The sequence below is a fragment of the Mandrillus leucophaeus genome, unplaced genomic scaffold (assembly GCF_000951045.1).
Source record: "Mandrillus leucophaeus isolate KB7577 unplaced genomic scaffold, Mleu.le_1.0 Scaffold746, whole genome shotgun sequence".
NCBI lineage: Eukaryota > Metazoa > Chordata > Mammalia > Primates > Cercopithecidae > Mandrillus > Mandrillus leucophaeus.
In genome coordinates this window covers 350,350-360,933 of record NW_012108097.1, presented here as the reverse complement: position 1 = coordinate 360,933, position 10,584 = coordinate 350,350, and the positions used below count along the sequence as shown (strand labels likewise).

The following is a 10,584-nucleotide window of genomic DNA, read 5'->3' as shown; positions in this document are numbered from 1 at the left end:
TTTGCTGAAGGCCAGGTGCGGTGACTCACTCCTGTATTCCCAGCACTTTGGGAAGCCAAGGTGGGCGGATCATGAGGTCAGGAGATCCAGACCATTCTGGCTAACATTGTGAAACCACGTCTGTACTAAAAATACAAAATATTAGCTGGGCGTGGTGGCCAGCGCCTGTAGTCCCAGCTACTGGGAGACTGAAGCAGGAGAATGGCATGAAGCTGGGAGGCGGAGCCTGCAGTGAGCCGAGATCATGCCACTGCACTCCAGCCTGGTCATCAGAACCAGACTGTGTCTCAAAAACAAACAAAACAAACAAAACAAACAAACAAACAAACTTTGCTGAAGTTGTTTATCAGCTCAAAGAGTTTTTGGGGAGAGACTGTGGAGTTTTCTAGGTATATAATCATATCATCTGCAAACAGGGGTAATTTGACTTCTTCGCTTTCTATTTGTGTACCTTTTGTTTTTTTTTTTTTTTTCCCTTGCCTGATTGCTCTCACTATGACTTTCAGTACTATGATGAACAGGAGAGGTAAGAGAGGGTATCCTTGTCTTGTGCCAGTTTTACAGGGGAAAGTTTCTAGCTTTTGCCCATTCAGCATTATGTTGGCTATGGGATTTTCATAGGTGGTTCTTGATATTTTGAGGAATGTTTCTTCCATGCCTATTTTGTTGAGGGTTTTAACATGAAGGGATGTTGAATTTTATGACAGCCCCTTCTTCATCCATTGAGATACTCCTGTGGTTTTTGTTTTTCATTCTGTTTATGTGGTGAATCACATTTTTTGATTTATGTTTGGTGAACCAACCTTGCGTCTGAAGTTTTCTTTTTCTGTTGTGTCTCTGCCAGGTTTTGGTATTAGGATGATGCTGATCTCATTGAATGAGTTAAGAATAGAGTTCATACTACTTAATTTTGGGGAATAGTTTCTGTAGGAATGGTACCAGCTCTTCTTTATGCATCTGGTAGAATTTGTAAATATGTCCAGTCCTAGGCTTTTTCTGGTTTGTAGCCTTTTAATTAATGATTAGATTTTGGGACTAATTATTGATTTGTTCAGGGATTCAATTTCTTCCTGGTTCAATCTTGGGAGGTTGTGTTCGTTTCCAGGAATTTATCCATGTTTTCTAGATTTTCTACAGCTTGTATGCATAGAGGTTTGCCTAGCAGTCTGTGAAGATTTATGTATTTCTACAGGGTCAGTGGTAATGTCCTTTTTCTCATTTCTGATTGTGTTTATTTGGATATTCTCTGTTTTTTTATTAGTCTACCAAATGTTTTATCTATCTTATTCATTCTTTCAAATAACCAGCTCCTGGATTAATTGATATTTTGTATGTTTATTTCACATCTCAATTTTCTTCAGTTTACCTCTGATTTTGGTTATTTCTTAACTTCTGCTAGCCTTGGGCTTGGTTTGCTCTTGTTTCTCTAGTTCCTCGAATTGTGATGTCAGGTTGTTAATTTGAGAGCTTTCTAACATTTTGATATGGGCATTTAGTGCTATAAACTTTCCTCTTTACAGGGCTCTGAATATGTCCTAGAGATTCTGTTACGTTGTATCTTTGTTCTCATTAGGTTCCAATAATTCCTTAATCTCTGTCTTAGTTTCATTATTTGCCCAGAGCACATTCAGGAAGAGATTGTTTATTTCCATGCAATTGTATGGTTTTGAGTAATTTTCTTAGTACTGATTTTTTTATTGCACTGTGGTCTGGGCAAGGTTGGTCTGATTTCAGGTTTTTTTTTTTTTTTTTAATTTGCTCCAGATTGTTTTATGCCTGATTGTGTGCTTGATTTTATAGTATGTGCCATATGCAGATAAGAAGACTGTATATTCTGCTCTTTTAAGGTAGAGAGGTCTATAGATGTTTATCAGGTCCATTTGTTCAAATATCCAGTTCAGTTCCTGAACATCTTTGTTTAGTTTTCTGCCTCAATGATCAGTCTATTTCTCTCAGTGTGGTGTTGAAGTCTCCCACTATTATTGGGTGGTTATCTAAGTCCCCTTGTCGGTCTCTAAGAGCTTGCTTTATAAATCTGGGTGCTTGTGTTGGGTGCGTATGTATTTAGGACAATTAGGTCTTTTTGTTTAGAATAACTCTTTGCTATTATGTGACATTATGTGATGCTTCACTTTGTCTTTTTCGATCTTTTGGTTTTGTTTTATTTAAAGTCTGTTTTGTCTGAAATTAGAATAGCCGCCCCTGCCTTTTTATGATTTCCATTAACTTGACAGATTTTTCTCCATCCCTTTACTTTGAGCCTATGGGTGTCATTGCATGTGACATGGATCTCTTGAATACAGCATACCATTGGGTTTTGCTTCTTATATCAACTTGCCATTCTGTGGCCTTTATTTGGGGAGTTTAGCCCATTTATATTCAAAATTACTATTGATATGTCTGGATTTGATCCTGTCATCACTTTGTTAGCTGGTTATTATGCAGACTTGTTTGTGTGGCTGCTTTATGCTGTCACTGTTCTATGTTACTGTGTTTTTGTAGTGGCCAGTAATGGTCTTTACTTTCCATATTTAGCACTCGTTTTAGGACTGCTTGTAAGGCAGGTCTGGTGTTAACAATCCTCCTTAGCATTTTCTTGTCTGAGAAGAATCTGATTTCTCCTTTGCTTATGAAGCTTAGTTTGGCTGGATATGAAATTCTTGGTTGAAAATTCTTTCCCTCAGGAATTCTGAATATAGGCCCCCAGTCTCTTCTGGATTGCAGTGTCTGCCATTGGTCTGCTGTTAGCCTGATGGGGTTTTGTTTGTAAGTGACCTGCCTCTTCTCTCTAGTTGTCTTTAACATTTTTTTTTCTTTCATTTCAACATTAAGAATTTGATGATTATGTGTCTTGGGGGTAGTCGTCTTCTGTAGTATCTGACAAGGTTTCTCTGCATTTCCTGAATTTGGGTGTTGGCCTCTCTACCCAAGTTGGGGAAATTTTCATGGCTGATATCTTGAAATATATTTTCCAGGGTGCTTGGTTTTTCTCCCTCTCTTTCAGGGACACCAATGAGTTATAGATTTACCTGAGTACATATTTCTCAGGGGTTTTGTTCATTCTTCTCTGTTGATTTTTAAAACTTTTTTTCTGACAAAGTTATTTCATACAGCCACTCTTCAAGTTCTGAAATTCTTTCCTCAGCTTGGTCAGTTCTACTGTCAATACTTGCAATTGGATTAAGATACTCTTCTAGTTTGTTTTTCAGCTCTGTCTGGTCATTTTGCTTCTTATAATAGCCATTTTGTCTATCAGCTTCTGTATTTTAAAATTTGAATCCTTACATAACACAGAGAGGGTCTGATTATCTCCTGCATCTCAATGATCTTCATTCCTATCAATATTCTGCATTCTATTTCTGTCGTATCAGTCATTTCAGCCTGGATAAGAAACATTTCTGGTGAACTCATGCAATTATTTGGAGGTAAGGAGATACTCTTGCTTTTTGAGTTGTCAGAGTTCTTACACTGGTTCTTTCTCATTTGTGTGGACTGCTGTTCCTTTAATCTTTGAAGTTGCTGTCTTTCGGAAATATTATGCTTTCTTCTTTCTTCATGCCCTTGGGAATTTGATTATGGTATAAGGTGGGTGTGGTTCACTGACTTCTATTCTAGTCTGCTCCTGGGTCTTAGAGAAGCCCCCTCTGATTATGTCTCCATGCTCGTGTTTCTATTGTAGGGTATTCTGGTCAATGAGGCTCCCTCAGGTAGGGGCTGCAGTTGGCATACAAATGGCATCCTTGCCAGGTCAGCCCCAATGTGCTGTCTGTGTTCTTCATAGGGAAACAAGGTCTGTGCCTGCCCACAGAGTTCAGGTTGAAACAGGACTACTGAGGTAGAAGCCATAGCAGGTATGGCCCATCTGGGTATGAGAGGTGGGATGGCTGGAGTTGCCCCCACACCATCTGGGTATTTTTAGGGAAACAGGAGGTTTCACCCCTTGGCAAATGTAGGCAGAAGTAGCACCACTGGGCTAGAAACTCTAGCAGGTGTAGCTTGCCTGGCTACCAGTGGTGGGATGGGTGGGGAGACCCACGCTGCCATCTGGGTGCTTCCTGGGAAAACAGGAAGCTCTAAGTCTTGTTTTAAATAACTACACATACTAAAAGCTACTAAGGATTAAATTTTAGCTTCCTATTCAGTGAATATTTTGAATAAAATTTTCAACTTTAAATAAATTTCAACTGAAATATAGGTGTTGCCTTACATAATGTTAAATACCGCACATGGTTCTTTAGGTTGATTTATAAAATAGTTTTTCCAAGGACAGACATTTCTAAAATATAACTGATAATGGGCATCAGAGTGCAAAATATCATAATATGCAGAATTTTGTTTTGTTTTGTACAAGAGCCACATAACTAAAATTTTGTATTTTAATTATATTCTGTCTGTATGTGTATGCATAAGTAAACTCAGATAACTACAAGTTCTATTTCAATTGGCAAAATATGACAGCTAATAATAACCTTACGATAGCATTTAGAGTAATGGTTAGGGTTTAGCCTTTGACAGAATGAATTTTTAATGACTTCACTTTGATTTCACAAATTGGATTTTAAAAATTAACCTATATCAGGATTCCACTGACCTTGTATTTGAAGTTATCTGATGACATAGATATATACTGGGATCATTTTATTATCTATGGAGTTCTGTTAGCATAGCCACACATTCATGGTTATTTCATTTTTTGTAGTGCATAGGAAGTGCATAGGAAAACTTGAAGATGAGTATAGTGAAAACAATTTTGGAAAGAAATCTTTGAATGCAAATTTGGCTTTCATAGGGAGGTGTATAAACACACTTTCAGCAGTTACTCTTGCTAAATTGTTATATTTGGGCACACATTTTTTTCACATATCAACTAGCTTTATACTGATTGTTCAACAAATTCAAGTCCCAGAGTTCTCTTGTGCTTCATTGTGTCACCAATGTGGATGGCAAACGTGCAACATGAACATTTTGTGTGATTAGGTTTTTGATATCAACTATCCTAAACAATAGAAACTCAGAACTTATTTTTCCATTGCACATGTACTCGTTTGGGCTTATTGCTGCTGAATTTTTTTTTTTTTTTTAAATAATACAGAGCAACAAAGGCAAAAGCATGACAATATAACAAATATAGAATTGTAGTTTTGAACCACAGATGACAAAAATAATCATTATAACAACACATCTGGACTACTATGTGTTCTACTGCAGGATTACTCTTTGTATAATACATATATTTAAAATATAGCCAATAAAAATTGACAGAATTTCTCATTAACCCTGGTAGCTTTTGGTATCTTCTAACTTCAGCAAGGGTCGTGGCACCCTAGCTATTTTAAAGTGGCCAGCAAGGATAGCCATGTAGAAGAGTGTACCTCATTTTATTAGTTAGCGTGCTGTCCTTAAATATGTTGGCTCTTTTGCTTCTGGAAAAGGTCCAGAAATTAAAATTGGGTTTTTGGTTGTCTTTCAGACTGAAATGTGTTAGAATTCAATTCTCTACCCATGAGTGTCTCACACAATACAATAGAGACAATATCAGAAGATGAAAGTAAAAATTAGAGATATGCCAAACCAATCCTAAATCAATCCATCCTAAATTAATGCAACTATTGATAATGATTTTAAACAACAACAACAAAAAATCAGGAACAACTGCTAAATGCACCATAACGGTCTCGGGGACAATAAATACAACCTGGATATCTCCCAGGGAAACCAACATTTGGTCATACACAATATTGGGAAGTTCTTTACCATAGAACCACAACTGAAATGGTCACCTATTTAGAGTTCTGTTGATTATTCTCATTAGTTTGGGCAAGTTCCTTTATTTCTGTAAGCTCATAAAGTTGATATGAAGATTGAGTTCTAGGACAGAGAAAAGCTCAAAGTCTGATAGCTAGAAATATTAAGAGTAAGTATCTAGATGGATTTTCAGTGACCATAAAAGTTAAATAATCTCATTTTTAGTCCAGTTACATTTAGGTACTTTGAGTGTATTTTAATAAATTTAATATGAAATCACAACTAAAATTCTTATATCACAATGAATACACTTAAAAATGCTGAATGTATTTAAAAATAGAAAACACATTGAATTAAAGATTACTTGGATATTCAGTTGCTTGCTTAGTGATTGAGGTGTGAAAATGGAAAACTATGAGCAGTAACAGAGAGGTCCCTTTACCATTAACATCTGTTACAGCCACAGTTATTAATATTGTTACCATTTTTCACAGCAGGAATGGTTTCCATCTCCATTTTATATTACAACCAATAATTTGGGAAGTGATTAATGAGCTTTTTAATTATAGATTGAGTTTATCTTAAAACAATCTGTGCCAGTACAGCTGGAAAGGATCAGGCTTTAATTACAACCAGGAAAAACTCCACAGTGAAACCAAGCATGTCCATTTTAGGGTACACAGACCTTCTCCATGCCTGCCTCACCTTCACACTTGACTGCTTAGCTCCATTTGTTAACACATGGTGCTAATGAGGCCATGGCCATGTTTTCACTGCCCATATGTGCCAGTTAGCTTCACTGTTCCAGTGCTACAGATTGTTTTCGTAAACTTGGGCTGCCAACTCAACAATTTCTCCACTCATTCATCAGGGGATCTGGCAAAAAAAAAAAAAAAGAAAAAGAAAAACAAAAGCATGGGTTATCTGTTGTAAAGTTCAAACAACAGCTGATTGCTTGGGGATAAGGTTAAGAAGGCTTATCTTGAAAATCATAGTCTTCAAAATGTCATGTTAATTCAGAGGCTTCCTGTGACTTGATTACTTTTAGTTTAACTTTAAGAAATAACTATTTAAGGAAGGCAGCATAAAAATAACACTAGATCAGGAATTTGAAATCTGGATTTTATTCTGATCTCTTTTTCAAAGAGATGCATGACCTTGAAATGCCATCAAATTAGCCTATGCTCATTATCTTTTGGAAAGTGTGAGGGTGGCCTCACATAATTGCCCACCAAGCAAGCTCTAATAGTTTATGATTCTATAATTCAAGATGCCAAGCATTGGAAGCATTGTTTGATGATAAGGCTTCAGGCTGGAAAGGGGAACTGATGCATCTTAAAAACTCGAACTGTGTCTCAGGCAGATGGTTGTTAGTTGTTAGTTGTCAGGATCTCTTGTTGAGCAAAGATGTGCTCCCACGGACTTACAGGTGCTTCTGTTTTGTAGCACTGGTTTTGCAGTTTTGTTGCTTACAGGAGGAGTGCAAATCAGCCATCAGGCCAGGGGGAGAAATACATGATACTGGTCTTGATGAATTTGCTCACTAACTATCTTTCTTCTGTTGATCTCAGCAGACTTCTGCCCGGGGTGTGGAATGAGTACATTCTTCCCTGTCAAGTCCTGGCAATTATTTTCCACCATGAGCACAGTGCTCTTTTTAGCTTTGCATCACTGAGTAACAGTAAGGAGACAAACGCTATGACAAGAAATATCCATCCTTAAAACCATCTATTTATTTGTACCCAAAGATGTGTTGTCGAGGGTAGAGGTTGGTGTAAAATCTTGTGATATGTATGTGCATATACACCCATACACACACACACATACAGACACACACACAATCTAGTAAAGTTCGTGTTTACTAACTTAACGAGAACTATAACTATATTTACAATAGGGTCTAACATAGGGACTTATTTCTTTTAACAAATATAGGCTGGATAAGAATTAGAACTAAGTTGGTAAAGCAACTCTTCTTGAGGGAATTAAATTATTATACTTAATAAGAAGCACAGTATCCATTTTTACTTTATCCATAGTAACTACAGTGGGAGGGATAGAGTGGGAATGTTTTTATTTATGAATGAATAAAGTTGCATGGATTACAAGTTGAGAAATAACTCAAACTTGATGTTAAATATCAATGCAAACAACCATACAGGCTTCAAAAAAAGTGTGCTAGAATTAATGAACGTGAAAAATAATTCAGTTAATCAGCAGTTTGATGGGTTTAGAGCAAAAATTAGAGAAATGGAAGAAAGGGTAAAAGTATTGGAAAAACACAGTAAGGAATGTAAGTAGAGTGTGAAAACTGCTGCGGAACAGATTGCTGTTATAATTAGAGACAACATTTCACTCTCCTTTAAATACAAGTCCCTGGAAATTGCTCTGAGTGAAAGAGGGGGAGGCACAGCTGTTTGAGTGTACAGCTGGTGGGAAAGACAAAGACTAGAGTCAGTTAGACATAAACCAGTTAAAAAGAAACTAGCTAAGTAACAGTAACACCTGGCTTGAGCATAACCACAAATATGCATTATTCTTGAGGAAATAAAACATAGAGGGTTTTTATGGAGAATAAGAAAATTTTCTTGCATATAAGAATCTCTCCAACTAGTGGCTCATGCTTATAATCCCAGCACTTTGGGAGGCCAAGGCGGGTGGATCACCTGAGGTCAGGAGTTTGAGACCAGCCTGGCCAACATGGCAAAACTCTGTCTCTACTAAAAATACAAAAAATTAGCCTGGAGTGGTGGCACGTGCCTGTAATTCCAGCTACTCAGAAGGCTGAGGCAGGAGAATCGCTTGAACCCGGGAGGTGGAGGTTGCAATGAGCAGAGATTGCACCATTGCACTTCAGCCTGGGCAACAAGAGCGAGACACCATCTCCAAAATATATATATTTGGAGAATCTCTCCAACTATTCATTGTACAAAGAGGTAAAATACCTAAATCTGAAAGAACAATATATATTGAAATATTATGAGACTAATAGCATTAATTGTAACGCTGACATTCAATTGTGTCCTTTGTTTTACATAAATATTGAGAATAAGTGATCAAATACTTAGTGATTAATAAAAACTCTTCTCACTGTAATAGGCAAAAGAACATTCAGTAGGTGTCTTGGAAGGATACCCCACACACCCAATTACTAGTCTCACCCTTCCTCTGTGCGTTCTTCAGAAACGTGCACAGACTCAACCTACTCACTTATTTTGTCTTGCCATAAAAGTGCAAGACAAATGAGAAAAATGAATATGTACACTTTTGGTTTACAGGTGACCAAAATCTCAGAAACACCAGGATTGGACAGCTTGTTCTCTCATCTTTTAATGTTATCAAATATTAACATCTACATCAGATTTTTTTTCATAGTACACAGCAAACAATTCCTACCAGTGCCGTAGCTGCACAACTGTACAAGCAGACCCATCCTGTAGATATTCTTAAAGAGGCTGCTATGATATTTGCCAAGAACGCATTATCCTGTGAGTGAGGGTATTGTCTGAGATGAGATAGCAACTTTGTGAACCGAAGCATAAGAATTCACAGACCATCTCTATTTCACCTTCTCCTGATTATATTCACATGAAACTGAAGACATTTGATGATTCTTACCTCTTCAATACAGACAATTTTCCCTTTTCTAGTCTTCACCTCATTCTGCTAGGAAAAAAAAAAGGGATGTACAGAGGGACAAATTGTCTGATGAGAATCCAAATAGCCAAAATATCTTTCATGTGTACCCCTTCCTCTCTAGTTAGTGCTCCATGGAATATTTATACCTTATCATCATGAGGAAAGAAGCCAAATCTTTTCTGGTAAGTTAGAGATATTTTTAGTCAGAGTTTACACTGTGTTTTACTAGCTCTGGTTTAATCAGTAGTTGTTGATAAATTTAGTGTGTAAAAGTAAGAGATGTAACAACCCTCATTGCATCACCCCTTTGCTTGTATATAAAACAAGTATTTGTTGTATCTAACTTTATATTTAAATAGTCAATCATTTGTAAGGGTGTCTTGACTACCTATGCCAATCAATAAAGTGATTCTATTTTTATTTTGGAGGATATGGGTCACACGAGAAAGAATGAGACCAAATTTCTGATAACAAAGATTAAGTATAATCTGAATACTGTTATTTGGTCAACAAACAAGGTGACTCAAACAATGTTTGCAAACAAAAAGCTTTTTGCTCATATTTCTTAGAAAATTTTTTTTACTCATTCATCAGAACAAAATTTTAGCTCAATTTCGTAGTGGAACTTCTCTGAAGCCCTGGATTTGATATCATTATCTCCTATAATTTCCCATAATATTTCATATTTATTGATGACATTTAAGCATTTATTTAATAGCTATATTTCACGTTAGAATATTTATGTATAAACAGAGAAAATATCTAGAGTGCCTGAAAGGACATGGCACATATTAAAAGCAAATAAATATTTACAGAGTATTAATTATTTATCCACCCATCATCTCCACAGATACTGCCTGAGCATCTGCCCTTGCGCAACTTTCATTCTAGGAGAAGGAGTGACAATAAAACGTTTAAGTAAAATATCCAGTTTGTAAGAAGAAAAGAAATGTTAAAGAAAAAAGAAAAAAAATAGAACAGGGTGAGAAGGATTAGGAGTGTTGGCATGGAGGGTGGGGTGGCCTAAGATAGGTTTATTGAGAGCATGTGATTAGAATAAGTCCGAAGGAGGTAAAGGAAATTTCCCTTGAATTTCAAACTGAAAACTGCTCCATGCAGAGAAGAGTCAGGAAAATGCCTAGTATGTTCAAGAGACAGAAATTACTTTTGTTGAAACAGTACCAAGGATCCAGGTGCATT

At 36.7% G+C, this 10,584-nt stretch overlaps 1 long non-coding RNA gene across 1 annotated transcript in view; it reads right to left on the bottom strand.

Annotated features, from left to right (window-relative positions):
• Positions 1-6,853: 6,853 nt before the first annotated feature.
• The window catches only part of LOC105529061, a 41,057-nt gene continuing 37,326 nt past the window's right edge, over positions 6,854-10,584 (bottom strand). Inside the window, exons 5-6 of the long non-coding RNA XR_001004444.1 lie at positions 9,364-9,408; positions 6,854-7,441 (exon numbers count right to left, since the gene is read on the bottom strand). This is a non-coding gene — a long non-coding RNA (uncharacterized LOC105529061). The remainder of the gene's footprint in view (positions 7,442-9,363; positions 9,409-10,584) is intronic.